This window comes from Mustela lutreola, chromosome 3 (assembly GCF_030435805.1).
Source record: "Mustela lutreola isolate mMusLut2 chromosome 3, mMusLut2.pri, whole genome shotgun sequence".
Lineage (NCBI taxonomy): Eukaryota > Metazoa > Chordata > Mammalia > Carnivora > Mustelidae > Mustela > Mustela lutreola.
The window spans coordinates 50,566,494-50,589,064 of NC_081292.1; the positions used below are offsets into that span (position 1 = coordinate 50,566,494).

The following is a 22,571-nucleotide window of genomic DNA, read 5'->3' on the forward strand; positions in this document are numbered from 1 at the left end:
TAATTCACTAGACATCTATAGTCTCCACATAGACGTCCTACTGTTTTTTTTTTCTTAGTAAGTTTTTTTTAAAATTTATTATTTTTTAAATAAACATATTATGTATTTTTTATCCCCAGGGGTTTTCTTACCTAGTTTTAATATTAGCATAACTAGTATAAATTATCAGACTTGGGGAGGAAAACTACCTTCATTTTTAAGAATGCTGTTGTTGGATTTATACATACGAGGATCACTAATATGTATCAAACTAGTAATGTAGTGTATTGTACAAATTATCTCTAATTTTTTTAAAGCTGATTAAGAGCACATTTTCCATGATGAACACTGAATAATGTATAGAATTGTTGAGTCACTGTATTAGACACTTGAAACAATATAACACTGTATTTAACTACACTCAAGTTAAAAAAAAAAAAAAAGGAATTTGTCAAAGTTTACCTTGTGATTGGGTTTCAGCCCATGAAAAGTATAGCCAGCTCTCCTCTTTCTGGATGAGTAACTAAGCATATATGTAACCTCTGGGATGCTCAGTTTTCTATCAGATAACTTCTCTGGAGCTGAATTTGGACTCTGATTTCTAGTGCTTTCCACCAGGTCTTTCCCAAATTGCTTCTCCAGGGACCTCTGGAGATATAACACAGCTTCTGATAATATTCTATCTGAGATCACTGTAATTCTGAAGTTAGCACGTTTTCTCAAAAGAGGTTCTTGTGAATCAACATACTGAAGAGGTTTTAATTAACAAGTGACATATCAAAGCCTTGGCTGATATTTATCTCATACTCATGCAGCAATTGAGATTCTATAGGTACCTTGCCTTTGGTATTATGATCTGGTCCTTGAGTATAATGGCATGTTCATAATAAGTGATATCATACAAGTTCAGGCATCTCGGTCTACACATGGACTTTCAGAAATGACTTTCATGTTTCACCCATCTTCTCTTTCAGTACTTGATATTGCAAGTGAAACTCATGAGAGCTTGCAGAGGAGCCAGGAAGACTATTTGGATCTAAACTTCATCTATATTGTACATGTCCTGTGCTCAGGTAACAATATTCAGTGTTGGAAATGCTCTTTTTCAACATTTGTTAGACATTTTTGAGATACTGCTACAATTTTTATTTGTAATTTCTGCTCTAAATAATGAGATCATCTGTGGAGGTAATATTCTGGGAAGGTCAGACTCCAGAAATTGGCCAATTCTACACAGACTGCTGCATTTATACAGAAATATGATCTACTGGGCTCTTATTAGCTTCTGCGCTGATGAGACAGATAGAAATTAATATTCATTGCACACACACACTGATACCAATGGTTTATAATTTACAAAGGTCTATACTAAACCAACATGACAAGCTGTAGCCAGAACAGCTCTGTCTCTCAGAACGATAACGAAAATTGGATCTGCAGCTGGAGAGAACCCCTCCCTGGAGAGGGAGATAATCTACAGTCAGATATCCTCCTGGGGATGGACCCAGGGAAGCTTATGCCTGAAAAGTAGAGGAGGGTGCTGGGTCTCCACTTTATACAGTCTTTGTCTTACTCTTAAAGTCTTTTATCCTTTCTTCACATTAAAGAGACCCTTAACCTTGGTTTTTCATGAATTTTGGTTCAATAGAGTGGTCACTGAAGGCTTTCAAAACACATTTCACATGCAAATTTTTCTCAGAACATGTTATTATTTAAAGTATTTCAAACTGATAAGAACAGATACTACACTTGATCTTAGCCAAAAGGCCCTGAGAGATCATATAGGTCCAAAATATAAGCAACAAAATAGCTTCTTTGGGCTGTTTCGTTTAAGATATTTAAATCTCTGGTCAATGCGTTACACAAAACTTTGCAAAGAGAGAAAATCATTCGTTTGATTTTATAGATAATTTTAGTGAGGAATATGTAGTAACAAAATCAACTGCATATGTCCTATATCTGTCCTTTCATGCAGCTCTTATTTTCTTACTAAGTTAAATACAGAGATGATGTATATTATGCATATATATGCCTGTATGTATATATATATATACACATATATACACACACACATGCGCATATTTTCACACTTTTTTTTAGATTTTTATTTATTTATTTGACAGACAGATATCACAAGTAGGCAGAGAGGCAGGCAGAGAGAGAGGAAGAAGCAGACTCCGTGCCAAGCAGAGAGCCTAATGCAGGACTTGATTCCAAGACCCTGAGATCATGACCTGCGCTGAAGGCAGAGGCTTAACCCACTGAGCCCCCCAGGTGACCCACATTTTCACTTTTATATAATTTAGCTCAGGGTTTTGAACATATCAGGTGCTTAACTCTCATTGAGTTCACTTTTAAATTTGCAAATGAAATTTTTAAAATGAATGAATGGGTGGATAAATGTCTGCTCTTCTTTTTGCTTCTTAAGGATATTATTCGTTTGATTGAAATATACACATCTACAACAACTCTATTCCTCCAACTTCCCAACCAGGCAAATAACAGTTCGACTTTTTTAATAATTTTGAGATAATTTTATAAGACAATACTAATTGGTAAATCCATTGCTTTCAATGACTGCATGATTAATTTTACTGAGAGTCAAAATTCCTGACAGAAGCGGCCAGAGATTCTGTGGGAGGAGCGTATCTGACAGGCTAACATCTGTAAAAAGCTCTGTCATATCTCATGAGCAAGAAATGCGTTTTTTCCCTCTTGTGTCAACTGAAAGTTTGTTATATCCTGGTACATATGTATTCCATCTCGGTATGGTTACATAGTGTACAATCACTATATTTTATATGCATATGTATTTGAAAATATATATTCATAACTTTTGGCATGACCCACCACCTAAATCAAATAGAAGAGCCTATGTATATTAAATATATACGTAAACCAAATAGGTTGAAATACACACTGGAAGGAATTATCATATTTCTATAAGTAAAAAGCATAATTTTGAGAATCAAAGTGTAAGAAATACTTTTGACCACTATTGTTAATGGTAAGTATTTTTATGCATCCTCACAATTTTTGTGAAGTTTTGAAAGGAATACATGCTCACTACTGAATTAAGGAACATGCAATTCCATATTTGGAATGGATCTCATTATTTTTAAATGGTGTATAAAGACATTCCTCTCTACAAAAACATTTTAGCATCCATGAAACATGACAGATTCAAACAGGAAAGAAGAGCTATTTTAAAAATTGCATGGGGAGTGGTTGTCTCCATTGTATCAAGAAAAAGCTTGTATTTTACTGAAGTATAGTCAGAAATAATAGCTATCACTATGTAGCTATTGTTTAGCTGATAGCTATGTAGTTTATTTGGTAAAATAAAACTGAATATCGCTTAGGGTCATAAAAACAAGCAGTAATGACCTCAGCTTTGCAAAGATTTATACAGAAAAACACAGATATTATAACTACATAAGTAGGTTTTGTAGGCTTGAGAGTCCAGAGGCCAAACTGATTTTTAAAAGAGTGCTGATACGTTTCTTACCCACTGCATATTCAGCAGGCATTATTTGTAGTGTTATCTGATTATCTCTAAGTTCCCATAAAACACTTAACGTATAACAGCCACTTTTAGAGGACCATCTGCTAGAACTCTAAGGGCTCTCCAGTGTAATTCTTCATTTATAATGAAACTAACAAAGGCAAAACCCTGGCACTTCCTAGGGTGACCCACGTCTGTAAGCCACGACCACACATCACACAAAGTCTGCTAAGAATTTGGGCTGAGGGAACATATTGCTGAACCTGGAGACAAAACAGATATATACTCTTAAATTTCAAAAACACTGGAGATCCAACAAAATGTACAAAAGATGTACAAAATTACAAAATTACAAACAAAATGTACAAAATTAACAAAAGATGTTAACTCATTAATAGTTTTTATGACACTTTAATGATAGTAAGTTCCTAAGAATGTTATTATTTTTAGAAGTACAGCATTCCCTTATTTGTAAAGCTGAAGTGAGTCAGAAAATCCATGCGAGTGTCACACACTGGTGTTTCTTACCTTCAAAGAAGGAGTTTATGTCAGATAACTTTTCATGAATATGAAGTTTTTTCCATGTTTTATATTTTATGAAATACAAGGAGTATATATTATAGTGATTACCAACAAGAAAGTTATAGAACAGATGCATAATTTAATAGATATAATTTAATATAATAACGTTATAGAATAGATACATAATTTAAAAAATAAAGCATTGAAACCTTATTTCAATGTAATAAGAGATTATATTTCCTGATATCATATCTCAAAGAAGAATGTTCAGAAAATGTCCCCACATCATGAGTTTGTTCACGGTCGAGAACAAACCTCAGTGAGAATCAGCACAGACCCCCACCATTTGATAAATACTGTCTTCTGGCTGGTAACTTAGCTCAGTAAAATACAATGAAAAACTAATCCTTATTACCTACAGTCATTATGCACATTTTAAACACAAAATAGCAATATTTCAATCATGTCAGGGCTTACATATGTTTTGCTTTGCTCATGTAGACCATGTGTTAAGACAGGGAAGACAACTTAATCTAAGTTGGGTGGATTGGTCAAAAGTCATAATTCTAAGCAAAGAAATGACATTGAGAGCCTGGGTTCAAAGCTAAAGCAAATGAAAAAACCAGAAGTAAGAACACCTTTTAGACATCTGAAAACTAAGAAGGAAAAAGAAAGAGCAGCAAAGTAAGAAACAAGACAAAACAAAAAATAATCAGAGAATGCTCAAGATTTTTGGTGGACTGGATCCTGCCTGTTATGTGTTGAGTTAGTAACAGCTGCTCTTGGTGGCTCCCACATTTGTCAAATGCTTTCCTAGATGGTTTGTAAGTTACCACTGAATTAAAAAATACAGCAAATAAGGTAGTATTATCCACATTCTACAGACTGACACAATTACACACACAGAAGCTAACTTGTCCAAGGGGACAAACATGAAATAGTGGAGTCCAGATTCAGACCAATGACTGTCCCGTTCCATTCCATCATGCTATTATTTCTTACCCATTCACAACACATTTCAACATTTCAGTACTGGAGGATTACGCAAGGAATCAGAGCAATTCAAATCTAAGGCCATTCCTTCCCATTCTGAGAAGATCCTCTCCTTTGAAGCGCTAACATCATGTTGAAGCAATCATGCTGAAGCACTACATGATTCACACTGAAGCACTACACGTACAGTGATCCATACATACGTCCACACATCAAAAGATGTGCCCACCCAGGCAGATAACCCCACACCTCTAAACTTCTGCATATACTGCATTGTATTGTTCTTAAAAATTTGTCTTTCTGCAACCAAACACCTTTTATGACATAATATATGTGTAATCAACATGATATGTACTTTTTTCCACAAGTAAGGCAAGCAAATGTATAAGTAGAAAAATATTTTTGTAATCCCCAACTTAGTTATTTAAGAAATATAGTTGTTATCATGTTCGTTTACATGTTCATGGATATTTATCTTACTTTAAAAAATCTGGTTATTTAGTTATTTAAGAAATACAATTGTTATGTTTGTCTACATGTTCATGGATATTTATCTTACTTTAAAAAAATCTGGTTATAAGTAATCCTTAAATTCTATAAAATATATCTACTTAAGTTGAAAAGATCTGTAAGAACCCTTTATTTACTTTTTTTATTTTAAGATTTTTATTTATTTGACGGCAGTGTTGGGAAGCACAAACAAAGGGAGCAGCATGCAGAGGAAGAGGAAGAAGCAGAGAAGCAGACTCCCCGCTGAGCAGGCAGGGTTCCTCACCCCCCCAACTTCCACACCAACCCCTCCCCTTCACCTCCACCACCACCACCATGTGAGGCTTGATCCCAGGACCCTGAGATCATGACTTGAGCTGAAGGCAGACATTTGACCCACTGAGCCCCTTTATTATTATGATTTTTTATAATGCATCATCAGTCCGTTATAATAGGAGTAGCAGTAATCTAAAAATCATGGTTCAAAGCAAAACACTTAATTTTATTGGATTCTTGATTTCTTACTAGTGGAGCAGAATGGGTTATACTTTGTATGAGATTAAATCCAGGGGTGCCTGAGTGGCTCAGTCAGTTAAGCGTCTGCCTTCAGCATAGGTTGTGATCCCAAGGTCCTAGGATCAAACCCCACATCAGGTTCCCTGCTCAGCGGGGAGCCTGCTTCCCCCTCTCACACTCCCCTTGCTTTGCTTGTGCTCCCTGTCTCGCTCTCTCTCTCTCTCTCTGTCCAATAAATAAATAAATAAATAAATAAAATCTTTAAGAAAAAAATACAATCACAAGGCAAACTGAAAAATTCAGCTTTAAAAAATACAGATTATTTGTACAGTACTTAGCATATAGTACTGTTTTAATAAATGTTAAATCAGCTTGTCCTACCACAATTCCTTTCAAGATTTTGTATTTAAATTGTTTTGTATTTATACAGCAATTCAAACCTCACAAAAATGCTCAACTATTATTATCTCATTGATTGTTATAATAACTGTGACAGAGATGGGACTTGTACTATTGGTGTCATTAACACAAAAAGCAGCTCAGGTTAAAATATTCAGCTATATTCAGCAGCTATATGATAATGATCATATAGCTATAGGGTTGAGTCTCAGGCCCACCAAGGCCTACTTTAGCTCTTACGTTCTCCAACATTCCTTCTCTTTGTGATGCCTACTAGTACAAACCACTGGGTTAACTCAATTGTTATTTTAGTGATGTAGTCTCAAGCACATGGAAAAATGTTTAACCTTGCTCATGAATTAGAGGATCTTACTTTCTTCACAAGGTGTGTGAACATGGTATTAAAATTCTATTCTGAAGGATAATAATCTTTAAAAATAGTGTTTCTGAAGTACCATAAGACCTCTTCATGTGTCTAACAAGCCTTCCCTTTTTTTTCTGAATCATTTCCCTTTACAATGATAGCAACAAGAGCACATTGACTCTAATGCATCATGTTAACAAATGTTTATTTAAATTCTTTGACACGCAGTCTTAGAAATGCCAGTCATTAATCTACTGCCAGGTATCAACTGGTGAAATATGTCCTTAATTTTCCTACTTCAGAGAGAATTAGCTTTGTACCCAGGCCTGCCAGAGCAAAAACCTCTTTTAGCTAAATGTGAAATACATTGTCATCAAGACCTAACGAACACCTTGTGAAATACACATTCAAACAAAGTACTTTTAACTGTCTACAATAGTCTCTAAAGTCATTGGCTAGAGCTCACCTCTAGGAACCCAGGGTAAGACACCATCTTCCTGCCAAACACACAGTGGGCCCTGCCGTTGGAGGGTAAAATAAACCTCGGTAAGCTGTGAAGTCACTCAAACTGACCTTCTGTGTCACAGAGCAACAAAAGTGACAAAGACCCTATGTGCTTAATGAGACTGAACAATCCATACTTGATGGCAAATTAACGGACTTTGTACTTCTGCAGACCTTTTATTTCCTTCTAATTCCAAGATACTAACCAGATGCCACAGCCTGAATTTCAGACTAGAAGCCTTTTAGTTGATCTCACCCAACCACAATTTCTGCATATCGGTTCACTATAGAACTGCATATGTGAAGACTACATAATTGGACTTTGGTATCCCATAATTAAATAATTACTTTTGGAATAAAATGGATCATGAAGGGACCAATGATGCCTGTGTCTCACAAACTGAGAAGTATTAATTCAATTCTGAGATAAATAAATGAGAATGGAATTTTATTTGCACTCAATTCTATTTCTAGATCTAATGGGTAAATAGGCTTTGAGGATAGTATCCGAGTGATTCTAGACTGTATCTGTTTGAAGTAAAGGAGATACAGCAGGCAAATGCAGGGTAGAAGGAGTGGGGCACAATACAAAGTCCACATTCATTAATTTGCCCACACAATGAAAAACAAAAACAAAAACAAAACCTCTAGTTCTACAGTATGTTTTAGACACATTTTTCAAAGTACAATGGTTTCCAGATATCAGCAAGATGACAGCTTTTCTCTGATTACATAAGTATATACAATTTTTTGTTAAATTGAGCTCTGCCTTGTGACAGGTTTCAGGTGTAGAAACTTATAGTACCTTTGTTGCCTTCAAAAGAGAGCAAAATATCTGATAACATAAGAATGTAAGAGCGGATTGATTTAAGCTGGAAGGATTCAATCTAAAAATGGTATTTCAACCAGGTAAAATTTTACATGTATTCTAGATCAACTAATACCTTTAAAGGGCACACACAGTATAGGAGATCTTATAAATGTAGATTTTCTTTCTATTGAATAATTTTAATCATATTTTTGGATAAAATACAAAGCAAATGGAAATTAGTGTACCATGATCTAATACATTATTTTACTTTCAAAATCATTTTTAATTCTGAGACTTAGAAAAACTGCATTTTTTCCCCTTAGCAATAATCATTGTTTCATTTAGCTAACTAAATATATTTTCAAACCTAAGAAAATCTAATAGTCTAACACTTCACAAAATATTTTGATTATTAGTATTTTAGAAAACAATAATTTGAACTATAAACTTTGTAATAATTAATGGCAAAAATAGAACTTGGAAAAACCCAATTTTCTGTGAATTAAATTATAGGTATGGAGGCAATAAGAGAATGCTAAACACACAGATTCTGAAATCAGGAGGTCTTCATTCAAATGGCAGCACCATTTTCTAGCACCTGTATGTCCTTGAGAAAGTTATTTAACTTCCTTCATGTTCATTAACCCTATCTGTAAAATTGGGATAATGATATCACTTTTCTCATAAAATTGGGATGGAGATGAGGCTATTATGAGGCTATGTACTTGGGTACATAGGAGACACTTAAAATATTAGTGACAGCATGGTGATCTAGTTGGAACAGAGATGGTCATTAAGGAAGAGTAATAATGATGCATAGAAATAAACCAGAAGTTTCAGAGGAAAGTATCATTCTAATGTCATGGTTAATTTGTTCAGTATTGACTTTGTCATTGGTACCATTAAATAGTGATTATGGAGTTCTATGTTATAATATGCTAATGAATATAAGGAAGATGCAAAAAATTACAAAAACAAACACATAAAAAACCCCCATAATAACAGTTACACATGAGTAAAAGTGACAATAAAAATAAAAATACCCACCATATATTGAATGTCTCTATGCACAAGGTACTATGGTCAACATGTTTATGAACCTTAGCTCTTTAACCCTACTGTCTAATATTATCATTAAAATTTTAATGTATTTCCCTTTATAGTTTTTTATTTATTCTTTCTTGGGGTTATCATTTTTAAAATATTTCTGGGTTCTGGGATGCCTGGGTAGCTCAGTTGGTTAAGTTCAGACTCTTGATATTGGCTCAGGTCATGATCTCAGGGTCCTGAGATTAGCCATGTGCCCAGCTACATGCTGACTGTGGAGCCTGCTTAAAATTGTTCCTCTCCCTCTGCTCCACCTCACTCTTGCTCCCTCCCCCTCCTGCTCTTGCATTCTCTCTCTAAAAAAAAAAAAAAAAAAAAGATAAAAAATTTCCAATCACATTCAATTTTGTTTTTTTTTCACTTAATATAAAATCATCTAAAAATTTGTGTATTATTCCATGTTCCTTTTTATTTTAGTTATTTTCTTTCCTGAAAAATTTTTTAACTGATAAAAAATATATAATATTGTTAGTATATAACAAAGTAAAATAATACTGACGGGTAAAATGGGTAGCTCATTGTTATTTTCCTTTACATTTTTCCATTAATGGTCTTTAACACCATTTCATATATTACCATCCATTTACTTTTCCTCCTTTTTGAATTACCTGTGGTATCATTTGTCCATTTTTCAAAAAGTGGGTTAATTGCATTTTTCTTACCAATTTTTAGGTGTTCTTTGCATAGTAAACATTGTAATTCTTTACTTCACTTAGGTATTTCCAAAATTATTTTTATCTTAACTTTATGTATTGTGTCTTTCATTAGTAAATGATTTTTATTCTTTTTTTTAAAAAGGCTTATTTATTTATATGAGAGAGAGCACAGGGGGAGGAACAGAAGAAGAGACAATCCTCAAGGAGATTCCCCACTGAGCACGGAGACCAATATGAGGCTGGATCCCAGGACCTAAGATCATGACCTGAAATCAAGAGTTGGCTGCCTAACAGAGGCGCCACCCAGGTGCCCCAAGGAATTTTTATTCTTATGAAATCAGATATATTGATCTTTTCCATTAAATTATTTAGGTTTCATGTCTTGATTAATATATATTCTTATGATTTTCTAAAAATTCATTATTTAATCTTTAATATTTACTTCTAGATCTTTACAATGTTTTGAATATTTTTGGTTTGTATTCATTATTTTTTTAGGGTTAGAGGTGTAATTGATTTCTTACAGTTTGACGTCCCAATATGTCAATGCTATGTATTAACTATACTATTATTTCTTCCACTGAAAACAAATGAGGCCTCTTAACAGATTAAACTTTCACATACAATTTGGTATGTCTCTAGAATTTTTATTTCCATCAACAGTATTTTCTCTAAGGCTGTAGCAACATTTGTCATTCTAATGTTAAAATATATGGGTCAAAATATTCCTTAGCATTCTTCCTTCCCAAATTTATTCTTCAAAATATACTCTAAATTATTTTGGCAGTTACTTTAAGGAGTGGGATGTTTATTGGATACACATGCATCAAATCACCACATTGTACACCTGAAACTTACATGATATTACATTTCAGTTATATCTCAATAAATCTGGAAAAAAATGGACACTAAACATCACTTTTAAAGACGGGCAATTGAAGTTCTTTCCTTTATGATGGGTAATGATCCAATCATATTCTCAGTGACCACTCCTATGGTCATAGGATGTCACAGCATGACCCTGGAATTACCAACCAATTACACAGCACAAAACAAAGTGATAATTACACATACAAAATGCACATGAAGAGTGGGTCTTTAATGGGAATTGGATTAAATCTATGGACTAAAAAAAAAAAAAACAAGACCATTTTAATATTAAGTCTTCTGAAAGAGCAAAATTTACAAAGCCCTTTTTTTTGGTGATTTTATGATATTCAGTGAATATTAAAGTTTTTGTGAAGAACTTAACTCCCAGAAATAGTATTTTGAAATAATTTGTTTTTGTTTTTTTATTCATGACAAATTCATGTTTGTTTAAAAACATGTAAAAATCAGAAAACATACAGAAATAAAAATAACATCAAAAATAAAATTAGTGCTATCATATTTCCTTCTAATTTATTTTTAACCAATTTTTTGCAAATAAAATTTTAGTATTTATTTTGAAACACATTAATATTCTATCATAAGACTCTACTTGATATTGGTCTTTTTTTTTTTAATACGGTTTTCCTACGCTCTGCTCATTCTTTTTTTTTTTTTTTTTTATAAACATATATTTTTATCCCCAGGGGTACAGGTCTGTGAATCACCAGGTTTACACACTTCACAGCACTCACCAAAGCACATACCCTCCCCAATGTCCATAATCCCACCTCCTTCTCCCAAACCCCCTCCCCCCAGCAACCCTCAGTTTGTTTTGTGAGATTAAGAGTCAAATGAAACAAGATGGGATTGGGAGGGAGACAAACCATAAGTGATATTGGTCTTTTAAGTGTTGCTAATTTTTTCCCTATTACAACCATTAAATTTATAACTTTGTGTATTTTATTTTTATCTTTATGATGGATTCCTAGAATAAAAATGACTTTACCATGAAATGTATGGGATTTATAAATTTTAATCATGTTGAATGTAACTACATTTGATTTTTCCCCATAAGAACAGCCAGTAATTCAACACCATTTACCAAACAATCATTTGCTTAGCTAATGATCTGAAGTATATCCTATAAGATTTGATATATTCTTATATACATCAGAATTATGTTAATAATTGTATGTATTGATTTATATGAATGCAAACATCTAATGGTGCTGTTATCCTACCTGCATATCTTTTCAAACCATATATGGAAATGTAACCACCTGCACACACATAAGAGCTTTAGAATTATTTGTCATTTGCTACATTATTTAAAAATATTTATCAGGACTCCTGAGTGGCTCAGTTGGTTAGGCAGCTGCCTTTGGCTCAGGTCATGATCTCAGGATCCTGGGATAAACCCCGCTGAGCAGGGAGCCTGCTTCTCCCTCTCCTTCTCCCTCTGCCCTTCCCCCTTCTTGTTCTCTCTCTCAAAGAAATAAAATCCTTAAAAAATAGTTTTCAGTAATTTGGCATATGGCAAATAATCTAGATAAAAAAGGCACAGAGGACCTGAATAGACCTTTTTTTCAAAGAAAACAGGGATGGCCAAGAGACACATTAAAAATGTGCTCATCACTAATCATTAAGGGAATGTGAATCAAACCCACAATGAGCTAGCACCACATAGTATCAAAAAAATACAAGAAATAACAAATATTGGTGAGGACAATGATAAAAGGATACAGACAAAAGGAAACCCTCATGAACTTCTGGTGGGAATGTAATTTGGACAACCACTGTGGAAAACAGTAGAGTTTTCTCAAAAAATTAAAAATAGAAATACCATACAACTCAAAAATTCCACTGCTGATTACCAGAGAAAACAAAAATACTAATTCCAAAGGATACATGCACCCTTTTGTGTTTATTGCAGCATTAATTATAATAGTCAAGGTATTGAAGCAATCTAAACATCCATTGATAGATGAGTGGATAAAGATGTGGTGTATACCATATATATACAATGGAATATTTCTCAGCCATAAAAAAGAATGAGATCTTTGCCATTTGTGACAACACAGATGGACCTAGAGTGTATTATGCTAAGTGAAACAAGTCAGACTGAGAAAGTCAAATACCATAGGATTTTACTTATATGTGGAATACAAAACAAAATGAAACAAAAACAACTAAAAACCAGATACAGACTCATAAATACAGAGAATAAACTAGTGGCGGGATGGGTGGAAAAAGGAGGGGGATCAAGATGTATAAACTCCCAGTTATAAAATAAATCAATCATGGGGATAAGAAGTACAGCATAGGAAATATTGTCAATAACAATGTAATTTTTGTATGGTGACAGATGGTAACTATACTTATTGTAGTAAACACTGTGTATTGTATAGAATCGTCAAATCACTATGTTATATACCTGAAACTAGTGTAACATTGTATGTCAACTGTATTTCAAAAATATTAAAAAAATTTTATTTTGATTGGATTGCTCTACAAACTACAAATTAATATGAGAAAACTCTACACCTTTATAATTGCCAATCTAGCCTTTAAAAATGTGGCTGGTATATTTTCATTTGCTTAAGATTTTAAAACAATTTTTGAGTAAAATTCTAATTTTTTTAATACATATCAATACTGGTCTAATGAAAACCTTAAGAGTTTTTTTTTTTTTTTTAAGAAAATGACACCTGGAAGCCATCCCCAGAGATATTTATTTTATGAGAGAGAGAGAGAGAGAGAGAAACACAGAAAAAGAGATGTAGATTTAAAAATTAACATAGATCCTCTGCTATGAAGGAAGCAACCAAAAAAACTAAAAGGCAGTCTTTGGAAGGGGAGAAGATATTTGCAAATGACTTATCTGATAAAGGGTTAGCATCCAAAATATATAAAGAACTTATAAAACTCAAGACCCCAAAACCAAATAATCCAGTTTAAAAATGGGCAGAAGACGCGAATAGACATTTTTCCAAAGAAGACATCCAGATGGCCAACAGACACATGAGATGTCATCAGGGAAACTACAGTGAGAAATCACCTCACACCTGTCTGAATGGCTAAAAAAAAAAGACACAGGGAACAACAGATACAGCAAGAATACAGAGAAAGGGGAACCTTCTTACATTGTGAGTGGGAATGCAAACTAGTGAAACCAATCTGGGAAACAGTATGCAGATTCCACAAGAAGTTAAAAAAAAAAAAATAGAATTACCCTATTCATCAATTGCACTACTAAGTATCTACTCAAAAGATAAAAACAAACAAACCAATACGGATTCAAAGGGTTATGTGCACCCCAAGTTCTATAGCAGCACTGTCAACAATAGCTGAGTTATGGAAGGAGCACAAAGGACCACTGACTGACAAATGGATAAAGAAGAAGTGATACACACACGCACATACACACAGATCCATAAAAAATGAAATCTTGTCATTTGCACTGATGTAGGTGGAGCTAGAGAGTATTATGCTAAGTAAGTCAGTCACACAAAAACAGATACCATGTGATTTCACTCATTTGTGGAATTTAAGAAACAAAACGATGACCATGGGGCGGGGTTAGAGAGGCAAACGGGAAAACAGACTCTTAACTATAGAGAACAAACTGAGAGTTGACAGAGGGAGGAGGATGGGGGATGGGTTAAATAGGTGATGGGGATTAAGGAAGGCACTTGTGATGCACACTGAGTGTTGTATGTAAGTGATGAATCACTAAATTTTATACCTGAAACTAATTTACACTGCATATTAACTAACTGGAATTTAAATAAAAGCTTGAAGAAAAAAATTTAAAAAAAATTAACATAGATCAAGAGATCAATATAATTGAATATTTTTATATAATCATATTAATTCTAGTGGTTTTCAGTTTCTATGTACTGGTTTTCATGTTGTCTGTAGGAAATGATCATTCTGAAGTATATTATGTTTATGTCTCATTTCCTTGACCACGGACTGACAGAATAATGTTAAATAATAAGTATTTTGATGACTTTAGCTGGGATATCACCAAAGTTTCGGTTTTGTATAAAATTATGTCAGCTGATAAATAAATTGTGTTCACTTGTGAGTACGTATTGACATGACTCATTATTTCTAGTGTTCTAACTCATCTAAGGAGAAAGTTAAATTGGATGTGTAATGACATCTGAAGGGTAAGATGTATTTTTAAAATGTCATCTAATTTTGGAAAGCAAAAGAAGCACAACAATTTACATAACTACCTTTTTATAGAGCTTTAGAAAATAATATACTTTAAAAAGAAAATAAATTAAAATTTGAATACAAGCTTAAAAGTTACCTCTTGGCAAATTGCGTGTTTTGTAAAAACATTTCCTTACAGACAAACACAAAGCAGATGCAAAGACTAGAATAAATATTCCACATATAAATGGTATTATAGACAGTGAGTTATGTGTTCCATTCAAGGTTATGAACATGAACCTCAGAAGTACTAAAAGAAATGATCTGATCAAGTTTGACATCCAGAATTGAAGATTATTGTTTGATATCATCTTGTCATTCCAAATAATTATAATATATGTGAGGGAGGTTGTATATTCTCAACTTAGTCTTGTCAACAAAATTAATTATTTGACAGAACTAATTATTTTGAGAATCAAAATCTGCTCAGGGGAGAGAAACTGCACTTTTACATGCAAACCCAGTTCCCAGGCTACACTGCCAGAACACCCAGGATCACATTTAATTTCCATTAGTGAGGCCAGTCATTGTTTTAATATGATTACACAATGTTGTAAAATGTTCTTTTTTTATGAAAAGCAATTAATTTTCATTTAGTAACATTTTGGATGCCAACTCTTTAGAAGTGACTCCTCGGAATGCAGATTTTTCTACAAATATTCACAGTAACCCCCTAAACAGTATTAGATTCAAGGAAATCCATGTGCAAACAATACAAAGTGCAAACAATACAACACAAAGACCTAGATTTAATTGTCATCATTAATACCCTATTAATTTTGAATATTCCCATTCATGTCAAGACACCAATACCCAAAAGAACTTTTCTAGTTCCAGAAATACAGGATAAGTCGTAAAAGAGCAGCACTTTAAAATAATTCATTTAAAAAATTTATATATATATATATATGAATGAAATAAGCGAAATAAGCATGTGTAAATGTTTTTTCATCAGATTTGATTACATACTGATTGTAGATGTTATAAGTTATTCAGCCTTGATTATCAGTAAAGTTTACCAGATGTCGTGAAGTAAAGGGCCAGAAAAAAGTTTGCAAAATAAATACTGCAGCTCTAAAAGACTAAATAGCAACCATTTGTAATATTTTGAAAACCAGGTTGTTTTTTTTTTTTTTTTTTTTTTTTTTTTTTTTTTTTTAATCCTCACATTCCAGTTTTATAGAGAGTTGCTTTAAGTAAAACATACATGATGATAAATTTATACTGTTTCAGATCATCCTGGCTATAGAGGAAAAGATATTATTTAAAAATCATCTTATTATAAACTCTCAAATCAAGAGGATAAGTTTTTTCTCAGGAGATGCCAATAGGTTTTATCACCTCTCAGTTAAGTCCAAGATTAGGCCTTTTCCATGGAAATGGAAGGAATCACCAGGATTCCTTCTTGATTGGCTTTACCTTGCCAGAGAGCTCCCTAAATCACATTACAGGAATACAACACACAAAAAGTCTCTACTGCCTGTGTTCGATGCTTTAAAAAGACAACTCCTTAACTGGGTAAAAGGTAGCAATGTGTGTAAATAACATTTACATAAAAAATAATATTCAGATTTTTTTCCTATTATTTTAATTTTTTATTCTGTTATGTTAGTGACCATACACTGTATCATTAGTTTTTGATGTAATGTTCAATGATTCACTGTTTGTGTATAACACCCAGAGCTCCACGCAATCAGTGCCCTCCTCAATACCCACCGCCAGGCTCACTCATGCACCCTCCCCTCTAAAATGCTGTTTGTTTTCCAGAGTCCATAGTCTCTTATGGTTTGTCTCCCCCTCTGATTTCCTCCCCTTCATTTTTGTCAACTTTACTAAGTTATAACTGACAAATAAAAATTGTATATATTTAAGTTTACAACTTGATATTTTGATGTATGTATACATTGTGAAATGATCTCACTTATACTTGGAATCTGAAATAATCAAACTTCTAGAAGTAGAAAGGAGAATGGTGCTTTCTCAGAGGCTGGATGGAGGGCAAAATGGGGAGTGTTGGTCAAAAGGTACAACGTTTCAGCTGTGCAGATGATTAACTTCTGGATACTGAAGGACAGCATGATGCTATATTAACAATACTGTGTTACATACTCGAAATTTGTTAAGAGGGTAGGTAAACATTCTCACAGGGGAGGGAAGGTTGAAATAGGGAGTAATGGCTATGTGAGGTGATGGGTATATTAGCTTGATTATGGTGATCATTTTGTTTCTTTAAGATTTGCTAATAAATCTTATAATTCACTAATTAAGTTTTTACCCCTATTTTCCTAAAACCCATATTTTATTGATAATAAGAAAGAACACCTAGTTTGAAGAAGAGATTTAAAAAATTCATTATAAGCCCATCCACCACAATGTAAGATCCACTTAAGAAAACTGATCTCCGAGACAGTTATTGCAGAGTTCTTTTCACCACAGGCAGTATGAAAGTAACAGATTAGTCATGGTGTTACTGAAAATCTTCCTCAAGTGTGTAGGTACTCGGTGCATATAACCATAGCATCAAGCAAGAAACAAGTTGTCTTCACATATTTTTTTTCACATAGTCTGTACAATGTGAAAAGGCAAACTGAAAATTTACTCTCAGTCTTGGATTCTGAGGAAAGACAGTATATTCTATCATTAAGCATGTCTTTATTGAGCACCTACTGTGTACCAAGATGTTAGCTGTCCTTTACAGAGAGCCATTTATATGTCAGGATCACATAATACTCTTAACATCTTTAAATCATTATCTCAGTCAATCCTGATAACAATGTATAAGGTTGGAATTAATACACCCTTTCAATACATCGGAAAACTGAGGCTCAGAGAAAAAGTAACCTACTTAAGAGAGATCCTAGGTAACTTTTGGTAGAAATAAGATTCAAATCTAAGTCCGCACCATTCTGGAGACTGCACAAAATACTGTGCTGACACTCAATTGTCTTTGAAAATCTTTACTCTTATTCAGCTGATTTAATTAAAATCCATAAAGAAAAAAAAAAAAAGAAAGTTGCTTGCATATTCTTCATATTGTATTTCTGCCCTTTATTCATAAGATTGTTTTCATAGTAAATGTGTAAAAAAGTTTTGCCTAATGAAGCATGCATAAAGTAGCATAAAAAGAGGAAAATATCAGCAAAAAAGCCTTTTATCCCCTGAAAAAGTAGAAGCTCACTAATCATAGCTAGGGAAAAGGAAAAAAAACCAGTTATGAATATAATTACCATGCTGGATATTATTTGAACTTGTTCTTTGGGGGTTGTATAAAGTTTGTCTTACCCTCTCAGGAAATATAATATTTCAGCTTTCTGAGTATTGTGACCATGGTTCGCTTTCATATCCTTCATAATATGTTAACAGTGTGTTGAGAAGTATGTCATCATTACCCTATTCCTTTTAAAAGAATATACTGAAAAAAGGCAGTTCCATTTGGATATGAATAAGAACAAAATTTATGGAGCTCAATGAAGCTTTGATGATTAAACATAAATGTATATCAATTCTAGCATCTCCTACTTTCCCCACCAGAGGTTAAAAGTATTATTAATGGGCATATTCAATACTGGGAAGGTTAGATGTGCATCTTGAGTGCTTCATTTGAGGTCCCATGTTAACAAGCCCTGAAAGGAGATCCATTAGCAGCTGCAATGAGGCTTTTTTAGTCAAAGTAGGTAATTAATGGAATTATGAATAATGGTTATTATTCAATTCAATCACAGAAAATGACATTGAATATGAAAAGAAGGACTTGATATTGCCCAATAAAGTAGTTAGAATTTTGAAGAGCTAATCATATAATGGAAATAATATCCCCGGGGTGATGATCCTCAGGCTACAACACAAAAATGCAGGACAGTTTATTCATTTGGAGCATGAAACTTTTTTTTATAAATTTCTATTTTCTAAATTTCTAGATTTCTAATTTATAAATCTGCATATTATACTAGCTTCTAGAAGGCACATGATAATCACATGGCTCTTGGTGGCTAATAAATACAACTGAGTTATGTTGACTCCTAGGAAACAGGAAAGACGATTTCTTTACTCATCAACAATATAGGCAAACTTAAAAATCATTCATTCCCTCTCTAAAATGGTGTATATGATAGAGAGGAAAGAAAACACTTAATAATCTATACAGTGTTATCCCTACTTATTTCATCTTAAGATTCTGGTATATTTTGAAAGGGTAGAAAGTTAACTTCCTTATCCAAAATCCACTCTTTCCACTCTACACATATGTACAAATCAGGAAAGAGTAGTTAAATCGGTGAACTGATTTAGAGTCGTCGAATAAACCACAGCTATTAGTAGGTGTAGTCATAATGTTGTGAAAGGTATAAACCCATACTTAGCTCCCTCTCATATGGATCTGAGTGAGTACATTGGTTTGGGACTTACAATGAGCCTTGTAAGTTCCCTCTCTCTTGTTCTGCCTCAGCATGAGAGTTCGGGAGTGGTATCATTGAGATGAGTTTCTATACCACGTTGTAGTACTTATTAGCTCTCTACCTACTACCAGAAGGTTCTAGGACCTCAAGAAGTTTTAATGGATGGTAAGAGGCTTCATCTCAGACTGTGAGCTTAAGTGGTTATCATGGTCTAGTTTTTTCAGAGTTTGAATTAGAATATTGAGCACTCAAGCAGCTATATATAATGGCATACTTGGGTTCTTACATTTATCTTTCATTAGCTTCTTTGGGAATTCCAATAGAAACAAGAAGACTTCTGTTTTCACGGATTTGGGGGCCACAATACCATGGATAAAAATATTGAAACTAGCCTAACACTACACTGATTATTTACAATAAATGCCAAAAAACACAAGAAGGTTGAAGATAAAACTGTAATCATATAATCTTGGATACAATTGAATGAGGTGTGAAACATTCTTGGAAGATCTGAGGGCTAGAGGCATATACGTACAGATATTTAAATATATATGGATGGATAGCTATTTAGACAGACATCCATAGATATTTATATGTAAGGATACAATCACAATTTTTTTTCACAGATATAGATAATATAATGTTGCTTCACTAAGAGGTTCATTCTGAGAATCCTATTATTTTTTTAAATGATTTAAGTATATTCTTAGTAGCTTCATTTGCTTGGTTAGAGAATTGTGCCAATAAAGCCATGATTGTGAATTGATTACTACAGAAGCATCTAAACAAAACTGAAAAGGGACAAGATCCTGCCTATATTGTCAAACTTCCTCTAGAGGGAATCTATAGTGTTCCAAATGTAGTCCTCCAAACCAAAACTGAACACCTGGTGACAGGACAAACTGGCTTGCCAACACTGCACCATGACTATATTTGACATTCCATACATGACCTGTCCTTCCATACCTTGCTTGTCTGCACAGAAAAGAGACTTGAGTCTGAATAGCGCAATCAAAACGAATACCACGGCTAAACCTAAAATAACAAAATGAAAAGAATAATGAATTCAGTATTGCTTTTGTTTGTTTTTATTTAGTGATTAATAAACTGAAATCCTTTGCTTTACCTCAAAGAGCATATTTTCTAGTAGAAAAGGCAGATAATAGTCAATCAATATGTACCTCCATGTGTCAGACCTAGTGTTTCCACTGTGTGTCCTTAGGTAGCTTAAATCTTAACCAAACTATATAAAATATTTTAGAGGTAAACAGATGAAGACTCAGAGAAGTCCCTGACTTTTTTAAAAGCACATAGTTAGTGAGCAATGAAGTAGTCTATCTTCAAAGTCTATTATCTTTCAAGCACAAAATACCAAATACTGACTAGTAACTGGTAACTCCTAGTTTCCCCATTCTCCCTGCTTCTTTTGAAGGGATTCCTTATGCATTTGCTTCTATGCATATTAGTGAAAAAGAGACAAAGGCTAGAAGAGAAAAATACAAAACTCTTCTTAATTTTAGGGTTGTAAAAAGTAAGACAAAAAAAATAATTACCTAAAGTTTTCAGAGTGATGGTAAATGAAAAGGAAAGGTCACTGAGAGAGTTAAAACAATTTCCAAATACCATATGCCTTACATGAATAAATTAGCTACTTGTTCTTAAAAATTTCCATATGCCAGAGAACTACAGAAAATTATGAAATTACTTATTTTTATTTCAAGGTATGTTTCTTTAAAAGGCCATCTTTTCATGAATATTTTTAAAATGAAAAATTAAAAAGTAGTGAGTACTAAAGACAATTTTTTTTAAATCAAGAATTTTTAATAAACCATCACAAAATCAAAATAACACTTTTCAAATTCATGTCTCACAATATTTTGCATCTCTCCAGACTCTTCTAATCATCCCAGAAAGAGACAGAATCTGTGTACCACTTTAGGAGCTTCTAACAAAGGTATATAAAGCATGCACTGTTTGTTCGTTTGCTGGTCAGTTTTCTTGGGGAAATTTGCTCTGAGCTGAAGTGAAAATCTTAGTCTTTGATTGTGTATGTCAAATATAAATGTGTGTTGTTTTTACTGTAAGTAGGTGTTGAAATTATATAATAGTGGGACCCCTCTGAGAGTTTATAATCTCTTAAAGGGCAAACATAACCATAAATATGAAGATAACACAAGAAACTATTATATGCAATGCCTTGTTAAAGATGTATTCATTTGTTTATATAATATATACTTATTTGTATTATAAGTATTCATAGGAGGGGAAAACACAATCTTCTTATGGTATCCAGTATAGTTTATGGAGCTTGAGGCATTTGAATGCTGAGTTAAAGAGAAGGGATTTCAACAGATTAAAAAAACATGAACAGCTTCATAGAATATTCAGTTTGATGCATACAATACATCCATATAAAGAAGTACTTGGAGATCTGCTGAAAAGATAAATTAAGGTCAGACTGTGGATATTTTAAATGCTAAGCAAAAGGAGTCTGAAAGTAGAGAGCAAGGAGGATTTATTGAGGTTTCTGTTTGTTTGCTTTTGATGCATGGATATAATACAATATATAAATATTTGCAAAAATATTTTGTAATCAAATCTCTTAAAAGCTCTGCTTTAGTATACAATTGAATTCTAAGTTTCTTAAGAGTGGTTGCTTCTAAGGGCAGGGATTATCGTTCTGGGTTTGGAAAAGAAAGTTACATTTAATTATATATCATTTATTTTTACTTTTTTTGAGCCATGAATCTGCTTTTGCTACAACTTAAAAAGTAAGGTAAAAGAGAAAAAAGTCTCACTACAATATGCTTGAATCTTGCTTTCTCTTAAATTAGTACTTTGTTTTTGACAAGTAACAATGTTCTAAAAGAGTTCTAACAGAGTTCTAACAGAGTTCTAAAAGAAGTTGGTTGTCTTATAGTTCTAAGTTACATACTGATACTATAATAAAACTGTGTGACTTCTAGAAAAATGCCTTATTTGTACAAAAAATTTTACCTGTAAAAGTAAGATTATTTTGTGGGCACCTGGGTGTCTCAGTTAAGCATCTGCCTTCAGCTTAGGTCATGATCTCAGGGTCCTAGGATCAAGCCCTACATCAGGCTCCCTGCTCAGTGGGGCGTCTGCTTTTTCCTCTCTTTCTGCCCCTAACCCCAATCCTCCCTCATGCTCAATCTCTCTCTCGCAGAGAAATACAATCCTTTTTTTAAAAAAAAGTAAAATTATTTATAAAAAATAA

The 22,571-nt window shown here is 33.3% G+C and overlaps 1 protein-coding gene and 1 pseudogene across 12 annotated transcripts in view; both read right to left on the minus strand.

Annotated features, from left to right (window-relative positions):
- RALYL (RALY RNA binding protein like) overlaps positions 1-22,571 on the minus strand; it is a 713,948-nt gene that overhangs the window by 402,216 nt on the left and 289,161 nt on the right. For 2 of the 12 annotated variants that reach the window (XM_059166117.1, XM_059166116.1), the window contains one exon: positions 20,300-20,368. The exons of the other annotated variants lie outside the window; for them this stretch is intronic. The gene's annotated coding sequence lies outside the window, so the exon portion shown is untranslated. The remainder of the gene's footprint in view (positions 1-20,299; positions 20,369-22,571) is intronic. 12 annotated transcript variants of the gene reach the window in all.
- On the minus strand, positions 1,624-1,757 carry LOC131828238 (U2 spliceosomal RNA; annotated as a pseudogene).